The sequence below is a fragment of the Limulus polyphemus genome, unplaced genomic scaffold, assembly GCF_000517525.1.
Source record: "Limulus polyphemus unplaced genomic scaffold, Limulus_polyphemus-2.1.2 Scaffold2962, whole genome shotgun sequence".
In the NCBI taxonomy this organism is placed as follows: domain Eukaryota; kingdom Metazoa; phylum Arthropoda; class Merostomata; order Xiphosura; family Limulidae; genus Limulus; species Limulus polyphemus.
The window spans coordinates 46,825-56,782 of record NW_013668572.1 but is presented as its reverse complement, the minus strand read 5'-3'; the positions used below and the strand labels follow the sequence as shown (position 1 = coordinate 56,782).

The 9,958-nt window shown below is 34.6% G+C and overlaps 1 protein-coding gene across 3 annotated transcripts in view; it reads left to right on the top strand.

The window, feature by feature from the left end:
• Nucleotides 1-8,305, top strand: part of LOC106468313 — a 51,176-nt gene extending 42,871 nt beyond the window's left edge. Inside the window, exons 6-7 of one of the 3 annotated variants that reach the window (XR_002612618.1) lie at nucleotides 683-914; nucleotides 7,359-8,305. The gene's annotated coding sequence lies outside the window, so the exon portion shown is untranslated. Of the gene's footprint in view, nucleotides 1-682; nucleotides 1,037-7,358 lie in introns of those variants that run through there. The other 2 variants (XM_022396657.1, XM_013928731.2) reach the window with 2 other exon arrangements.
• The last annotated feature ends 1,653 nt before the right edge of the window (nucleotides 8,306-9,958 follow it).

The window sequence follows — 9,958 nt, the reverse complement described above, 5'->3', positions numbered from 1 at the left end:
TTACCACCTTCCTGTTGGAAGTTTCAATGAAGTTGACTGAAATAAATCAAGCAGTGACATCTGTAGACATAATTTGTGCCTTACTGTTCACAGTCCCAGCCGTCTTCGTGAGTTATTTACAACTATTACCACCTTCCTGTTGGAAGTTTCAATGAAGTTGACTGAAATAAATCAAGCAGTGACATCTGTAGACATAATTTGTGCCTTACTGTTCACAGTCCCAGCCGTCTTCGTGAGTTATTTACAACTATTACCACCTCCCTGTTGGAAGTTTCAATGAAGTTGATTGATATAAATCAAGCAGTGACATCTGTAGACATAATTTGTGCTTTACTGTTCACAGTCCCAGCCGTCTTCGTGAGTTATTTACAACTATTACCACCTCCCTGTTGGAAGTTTCAGTTCAGAGTGATAAGGGTCTACATCATTATGTGCTGTACTACCCCTATTCTGTTGTTGTTTACTCATTATGTGCTGTACTACCCCTATTCTGTTGTTGTTTACTCATTATGTGCTGTACTACCCCTATTCTGTTGTTGTTTACTCATTATGTGCTGTACTACCCCTATTCTGTTGTTGTTTACTCGGAAGTTTATGGACACCTTCAGAACAAGTTACGTTTCTCATACACCTTTAACCCGTGAATATCGATTATTTTTTTGTTTTGTTGTCGTTTTAACAGGCCAATCATCTCCACGTCGTTAACTATTCACCAATCGTTTATAATGACAATACAGTGTCTTCCCTGATTGGTCTAAAGTTCCGTTTGAGCCATAACCACTTGGTGGCAGAAGGCTTAAGAATAAAATGCACCGCTAGCAGATCTACTGTTCTGGACATTAGAAGTCAGGAGATAGTAGTCGGAGGAGTTCAACATAGTTCCGGTCTCCACGTGCTTGCCAGTGACGGAAAAGGTGACGTGTTACGTTTTATATCACGAAATTTGTTGAGTAACTTTATAAAATAATTAGATATATATTTCTAAGTAATCCCTCGTTCATAAATTTCTGGAATATGTTAAATTGTTAGTTTTCTGGTTATACGGAAATTTCAACAAGAAAATGTTGTTATCGTTTTTTTTTCTAGAAAACTTTACAGATGTTTGTTTTATTTACCCAGCATCTTACCAAGTCGAAATATCGTTTGTGTTGAAATTCTTAGTTGGAAATGAAACTGGTAAACACCTTTTAGTGAAAAAAAAAAAAGAAATTCTTAGTTGGAAATGAAACTGGTAAACACCTTTTAGTGAAAGAAAAAAAAAAGATATGGTTGCCCTCTATTGACAGAAATTTTATATCAGTTATTTGATATGATAGCTTTAATAGAAAACAGCGGTAAGTCTACGGATTTACAACGCTACAATCAGGGGTTCGATTCCCCTCGGTGGATACAGCCGATAGCTCGATGTAGCTTTGCTATACGACAAAACACACCTTTAACAGAAATAACAGATAATAATTTAATTACCTAAAATCTAATTGGATGTTGGAAAATTCAACCAATTTTAGTCATTCACGAATAAAAAACTTAACAATCTGTGATACTCATTAATCAAAAGACTGCCAAATTAGAAAAAAAAAAGACAAAAAAAACAAAACAATAACAATACAATTAAGTTATATCGTAAAACTGTCCATAAAACTTGCAGTTATTCCATGTTTACTATAGAGAATATAAACCTATAAAAGACTATATTTATACCAAGAGAATTAAATAAATTCATATGTATAACGTGTTAAACGCATTCATGAAGACTGGGTTTTTAAAATAAAGCTGTATTAATGAATAAAACATACCTTTGTTTGTTTGTAATTACGCACAAAGCTACACAATGGGCTATCTGTGCTCTGCCCACCACGGGTATAGAAGCTCGGATTCTAGAGTTGTAAGTCCGCAGACATACCACTGTGCCATTGGGGGGCTGTATTCATGAATAAAACATACCTTTGTTTGTTTGTAATTACGCACAAAGCTATACAATGGGCTATCTGTACTCTGCCCACCACGGGTATAGAAGCTCGGTTTCTAGAGTTGTAAGTCCGCAGACTTATTGCTGTGCCACTGAGTGGCCCTTTGTTCTAAACTAAAAGAGTCTACTTTTTAGATCTTAAGAATTGTAAGATTTAATCAAACTTTTGTATTCTTGAAACGACACCTGTTTCTGTATGAAATTTCGATATCACTAGCAGAGTTGGAGGCGGCCCTGGCTCTTTACTTAATTAAACTCAGCATTTTAGAGCTGGCGCATATGATTCGAATTCGTGCGATACCACAAAATACTTCTCGAAATTTGGTGCGTTATAAGAGTGAAAATTAATCACTTAGCTCGGAATGTGGGAGGTAAGATGCTGTTGATTGGCTGCCTTCACTTCAATGAATAGCTCAAAATCAGAGATGGTGGCAAGTAACCTTAATATTTTTGCCATGAAATACAAAATAAAAATACTACCAGAGTTTGTCTCCGATAAAGAAAATGGAAGAAAAGGCTAAAGTGGAAAGCAATTTACAAATTCTTGTATATCTGTGAAAGCAGGAAGAAGATACTTAACACCAGATGTCAGTGTTCAAACTGACTGTCTTTCACAATTTGATATTATTGGCCCAGCTTGTAAATATAAAAAAAGAGACAACACTTGTCAAATCCGTAAAGGACTGAAAAGAAACTTAGATTTAAATCGACCGTTTGCTGATTCTAAGGACACAAAAATTTAATATCTTCAGTTCTTTATATTCAGTTTCCACAAGCCTAACTCGTGAAATTTTAAATAGATACAATAATATAAAATATTAAAAATAATGATTAAAAGTGTTTGAAAATCGGTTGACACTAAAAATAGATATATATATATATAAAAATTAATTGTTTGTTTGTAATTAAGCACCAAGCTACACAATGGGCTACCTGTGCTATGCCCACCACAAGTAAAGAAACCCGGATTCTAGCGTTTTAAGTCCGCTGACATACCGCCGTGCCACTGGAGAGCAAACATTTTTTTAAACTGTCTGACTTGGACTAAATCCTAACAACTTAAGTGTTGAACGGATTAACACATACATTATGTAAAACGTTACTGCTCTGTTTAATTTAGCACAGAACAAATTTAAATGTCTAGCGTGCCGGATTTGGACCTGTGGTTCCGTGGCTCATATCCTGTTACCTTAAAACAAAAAAGAAAAATCGCAATCTGTACTTTGAACTATGTTGGAAGAGTGACGGTAACGTCCAATTTTTAGAGGTAACAAGCGTAGCTCAATAGTTGATGGTCGGTTTTGTTGACTAACTGCCTTTCCTCTAGTCTATTATTTCAAAATTAGAGACGACTAATGCAGATAGCCCTTGAGTAGTTTTGTGTGAAATTCGACAAACAAACAATTCTGGCTATCAGAATAAACTTTTTTTTTTTTATTGTAAGCTGTGGATTAGTTAAACGTATTCATTTAAAATAGAATAAAAAAACTGAAATTTATTATATTATTATTATTATTAAGTGATGCCAAACACCAAAACTGATTAAATAATCTATCTTTTACGCTAATTCTCGAACAATTTAAAAACATATCTAATTACAGTCACTGAATAGAATGCCGCTATCGATTTTTTAGCCACCAGATTGCGCTAGAAAATACAATTTGAGTAATTTAGTCTCGAATCTGTTAATCCTATATATATATAGACTTTTTAAATCCTATCTAGAAACTGAAGATAGTAGGTATTTCGTTCTTCATAGTAGTTGAGGTGGTATCTTGTTGCTATATCCAGCAAAAACAACGAAACACGAACTTAGAACCCTCGGATTCACAACATCTAGGTTACACCCGGTATATCTTTATATTTAATAAAACTACATACTATTTAAAAGATACGGTTTTTACCATCCAACAGGACTCTAACAAGTCGCTAAATGAAATAAATAACTTTTGTTAAATCAAGCTCGACAAACAAAGAGGCAGAAAAGTGCAGTCGAGACAGTCAAACGTCAGTAAATTGTTTTGTGAGCCAATCAAAATTAAGATCATTCATGAAATGAATTTGTGGCGTATTCATAAAATAATTATTGGTAAAAATCAGTTAGATTAACAACTTCTAACATATAGAAAAACCAGTGCGTTTTTTGTAACACTATGTTCCAACAATGGCTTTTATGTCATGTTGCTTAGCAACAAAAATATAACCTAACATTGTTGTTAGTCTGAGTACTGAAAGTATAAAATAAAATGTATAGACAACAAAACTGGAAAAATATTTGTTGATTTCTTAATTTAGATTCAAGAGTTTTTTTTTTTAAACGTTGGTGATATAACAGAAAATAGCTTAATTCAGAAACGATTTAAGTTTAAAATTGAATTGATATTTTTATTTTCACGATAAATTCTATGAAATTGGCTCTAAGTTAGGTGATCCCACACTACGTCTTTATTTTAGGCTTATTATACCAACATTCATTACACTTACAGGGTTTCACGGCCCCCTTGCACTCCTTCACTAAAATCGTAATGGGCAGACAATGATCGAACTGTTCTATCTGGATAAATGCATTTTGGCTTTTATGACTCCTCCTATTTCTAGAAATCAAGAGCAATGTGACGTGACACACATAGACTTCCTTAGAGGTTAAATAGAACTTGTTACATAATTGTATCATATAAAATAAGCATAATGATATTGAAGTGTCAGATTTACACTTTTTTGTAATATCATACACACAAAACATGTAATTCTAAGAACCCATCAGCGAAAACATAGGAGAATATGTTATAATAAGTCAACCACAAATAAATATATTATTCACACTTCCTGCATACATATTTGTTAATTCCCCAGCATATTTTGCTATGAAAAATAGAGGATCAATGTTCGGTTTAGACCCACTAGATGGTGCCACGCGCCAACCATTTAAGCATGGTAAGTTTTTAAGATCTCTTCTTGAAAAACGTTGTTGCAGCTAAACATTCAAAAGCTTAATTAAGATTATTTTTACATATAAATCAATAAATTACATTAAACAGTCTATCGAGGGATCACATTCTTGTATCTTTAAATTGCCGTACCTTCTATTAAAATGGGGATCTATTTCAGGAGCCCAGTACGTTTTTGAGTTTTATTATTAGAAGCTATGGCTACAAACTCCAAGAATAAAGAGGCTATTAGAGCCTAATGTTTAGGTTTATATCTTTCTCGAAGTGGCCCGGCATCGATAGGTGGTTATGGCGCTCGACTCGCAATCTGAGGGGCGCGGGTTCGAATCTTTGTCCCACCAAACATGCTCGCCCTTTCAGCCGTGGGGGCGTTAAAATGTGACGGTCAATCTCACTATTCGTTGGTAAAAGAGTAGCTCAAGAGTTGGTGTGGGTGGTGATGACTAGCTGCCTTCCCTCTAGTCTTTAACTGCTAAATTAGGGACGGCTAGCTCAGATAGCCCTCGTGTAGCATTGCGCGAAATTCAAAAACCAACAAACTTCTCGAAGAATCAAACATTCGCACGATACGATACAGAAAAATAAATATATTTGATAGACACCAATTATCTTTCTATAAGTGATCTCGTTAACTCATATTGAATTTTATACTTGTTTAAATACATTTCTTATTAGACTGTTCATTTGGCATGTACTACGTTTCTTGTTTCTGTGGTAAGCCATCACTTTATGCATCAATGCTCCCCCAATATAATATTCGTACGAATTACCCTATATAACTATATGCATGTATTTATACTTCGAAACAAATTTGTCTGTTCAAGATTTATTGATCAATACTTTGTTTTTTTCCAGTTGTACTCACGTGCTCCTTACACTTACTTTCAACATAAGATATGTATTGTTGCATATGATTTTTTTCTGCAGTCACTGTTTCCTCGTGCAAAACGGCGTCTAAACGTTTAATTCTTGAGGAGATAGGCGAAATGTTCGGCCCTAACAATTGTTTTTTTCCTTGAATTTTGGGTTGTATTCTTTAATAATAATAATGATTAATCTCCAGTTTTTACACCAACAACTCAATTTAGAAAAATGTTGGTTCCATGTGATATTCTGTAATCTGTTTTTTTAAAGATTCTTGCAATAAAAGTCCAAATCAGACAAACATACTAATCAGAACAGGTTCGAATTGTTGAAATATTTATTTTATTTCACTCTCATTGACCTGGACATTGAAATTATTATTTAACTAATAACATTGTATATTCGTTTGCTGATAACTACTGAACACATGATACAAAAGGTTGAGTATGTTATATTAATGCTATTTTGAATATACAAATCAGCGAGTCACGTGAAAAAAAACAAAAAAAACAAAAAACTCGGCCGATATAAACTTGCGGTGGAATGGAAGGTATCATTATTACAAGATATTCATACACTCAGATTGTCAAAATGTATTCAGATCAGGGATTTAGAATTTCCAAAACTGAAATATCTCTTGTACTTAATAGCAATGGGAAGAAAAAAAAAATATGGATGAACTTAGGGCACTAGGAACCATTCTGAAAGAGACCTACAACAAGTCGTGCCCTAGCCATGCTGAGCAAAGTACAGTTCCTGTAAAAGCGATACAAGTCACTTGTCACAAGTTGCTTCCTTTCAAACATTGCACACCTTGAGCAGCTGGAGAATGCAACAAGTGTTCGTTCTGTTTCATACTAAGACATACCTATCAAGTCGCCAGATGCAGTGCCTGTAGACTTCTGCGCGTTCGAACAATTGAAATGGGCGTTAGAAAACTTTCGTCCTCTTTCACTAGATGGCTTACAGAAACCGAAAGAAATAGGGGGGGAGTAGACGTGCGCTTTGGACACGATAGCCTTTAGCAATGGAAACTAAGCTACAGGATTATTGTCAAGAAGAACGATCGTTAGATAGAGCATGACCGTAGGTGGTGAGACTCCAAAATCGTTTTGATTTATTGTACTCAACCTCTTTATTATTGATAAGAGACACGGCATGGCCAGGTGGTTAGGGTGTTCGACTCGCAATCTGTGGGTTGCGGGTTCGAATCCCCGCCACACCAAATATGCTCGCCCGTTGGAAAAAAAGAGTAGCCCAAGAGTTGGCGGTGGGTGGTGATGACTAGGTGCCTTAGCTCTGATCTTACACTGCTAAATTAGGGACGGCTAGCGCAGATAGCCCTCGTGTAGCTTTGCACGAAATCCATAACAAACAAACATGTTTGGTAAGTTTTACACAACGTTACGCTATAGAAGTGTTCAATAATAGCCTGGTTAAATAGCCTTGTAAAATGAAGTATTAAAGCCTCGAACTTTTTTGTTTAAAAATCGCAACAAGAAATTTAACCAAACTACTTTTTTTTTTCCTTGATGAAACAATTTCCTATTAACCTTGCAAAATATTTCAATTTCCAGAAATGAAGGCAGGAAGACTGGAGAATACAATGTTCTGGATCTGGCTATTGTGTATAGCCTTTGTCCGATAACCGTGTGCAGTCCGAATTTAGCCAGTGATTATGTACATAACAGAAGATAAAACGTCGCCATCTTGCTGACACAGTAAATGAAGAAGTTCGTGGACAAGTAATTTAGATTTCGTCCCTTTTCTTTTCTTCACATAATTCTGGGATTAAATTCAAACTCACCAAAACTTTCCATTAGAATGAATAGTGACGATAATTTTATATTTTTTATATTTGGTTGCTAAGCTGTTTGGTTACCAAGAACATTAGCTGTGATATGGGCTAAAGAACGCCAGCAAGTGACAACATTGACCATTACAAGTTTCAATTAGAAGTGCTTGATCTTTTTTTATTATTATTATTTATTATCAAGTATGAACAGAAATATTGTTGTGTTTATTATCTAGTCATAAATTGGAATAGAATGTCAGTCAGCCGGACCCGAAAATGTTTCGTATGTGAAGATGATTTTTTTCCAGCTTCTTTTAACATCATCAATATAAGAAGACGTGTTTTGCTGAAACCGTAATTAATGTCCAATAATATTGTGTTAACGAAAACGTCTACTTTTCATTTGTTTTCCGGAATAACGTAGTCGAAATAAATCGTCGTTGTCACGTGTAAATTTCGCTTTAAAGTGACGTTAAGGTTGCTGGTGTCAGAAGTAAGAATTAATGTGATAACTAATTAAAACGCCATCTGGTGAAAAGGAGCGCTTAGACTTGATGTTTTTGAGAATGTTAAACGTATCCGAGTTATCTGTTCTTTGACGTCATATTACGTCATTAAATGGAAATACATGAAGTATATGTTGTTTTTGATTTGTTTTGATCTTGAGTTAACTCAGTTCAATTCGCTTTTTATTATGAAGATGATCCATTACGTGTGTATGTGTATGTGTGTGTGTTGGCTTTCATCGACCAGAGTTAATTGTCTCGTTTACCCTAATTTTCGGTATGGTAACTGAAAACTGTCTGACGTTGTACATGATTATTTTGTTTTAGGATTTTTCCGACAAAAAAAAAAGGGGGGAGGTGGATTAAAATAGGGCACATTTCCACTTTTTATAGACTTTGTATTTAAAGACACAAGTACTTAGTCAATTAAGTGAGTCAATTATTATCTTCCACAAAGCAAGGTATTCAATTAGCATCTAATGAGGTCACGAGGGATTTAATAACAAAAGGAAGGGAAACATTATTTAACACTGTCATTTACATAGTTTTTGTTTTCTTGACGAGTAGCCTCAGTTAGTTTTTACTAAAAAAAAAGAAGAAGATATACCTAAGACGAAAACCCGGAAAATTACCTAGTAATCTATACATTGGAGATATTTGTCCGCGTATATGAATAATATTTGGGAGGGGGTTCTACTATATGACTTATATGCCTTTGTCTTTGTTGGGAGGGGGGTTGCATTATATTACTTATATGACTTTTTTATTTGTTGTAGGGGTTTTGCACAACATGACGTCTATGCCGTTGTCTTTATTGTTGGGGGATTGCATTCTATGATTTATATGCCGTTGTCTTTGTTGTTGGGGGATTGCATTCTATGATTTATTTGCCGTTGTCTTTGTTGTTGGGGGATTGCATTCTATGATTTATATGCCGTTGTCTTTATTGTTGGGGGATTGCATTCTATGATTTATATGCCGTTGTCTTTATTATTGGGGGATTGCATTCTATGATTTATATGCCGTTGTCTTTGTTGTTAAAATATCTAAAATGCTGCATTTGGGGTAAATTTGCAAATACAAATTCTTCGTCATCGACCAAATCATGCTATACCTGACAAAATAAAGCAAATAAGCATACCTATACTCATCCAATACAAATAAAAGACAACTCGTGTAATAATGTGACAACCGTGATTTGTGTCCACGATCATACATCTGATTTACTGGTTTTGAAAGACGCGAGAGTTCTACTTTTTAAAATAAAAACATGGATTTGTGATACGTAAACATTAGAATGTATTGAAACTTGAAGTTAAATAGTTTTTTTTTTTTTAAATCTGGATCTCCAAAAGAGCATTAGAACAAGTATATTAAAGATAACGGGAAATGGGTTGCATGGTTAGTGCTGTATATAGCGAATAAACATGTTATTCCTGTTATATACATTTTACGGGTGGCTCAGCGATAAAGTTGAGGGCTTATAATGCTGCAATTCGGGGTTCAATTTCTGTTATGGACACAGCACGGATAGTTTTTCGCTTAAACAAACAGATAGAAAATAACAAAATCAACAGCTAACACTAACTGATAGGACGTTTTAATAGAATGCTGTTATTGCGCTTAAACTTACAGCGCTAGAAACCGGGTTTCGATACCCGTGGTGGGCAGAGCACAGATAGCCCATTGTGTAGCTTTGTGCTTAACTTTAAACCAACAAATATACACAAAATCAAAAGATATCACTGAATAGTACGACATTAAAATAGAACAAAGCTAAACAGAAGAATGAAATAAAACTTATTACAATATGTTCAAAACGTCAATAAATTAAATTTATACATTTGAGTTCAAACTATTTTCAATGATGTGGCGG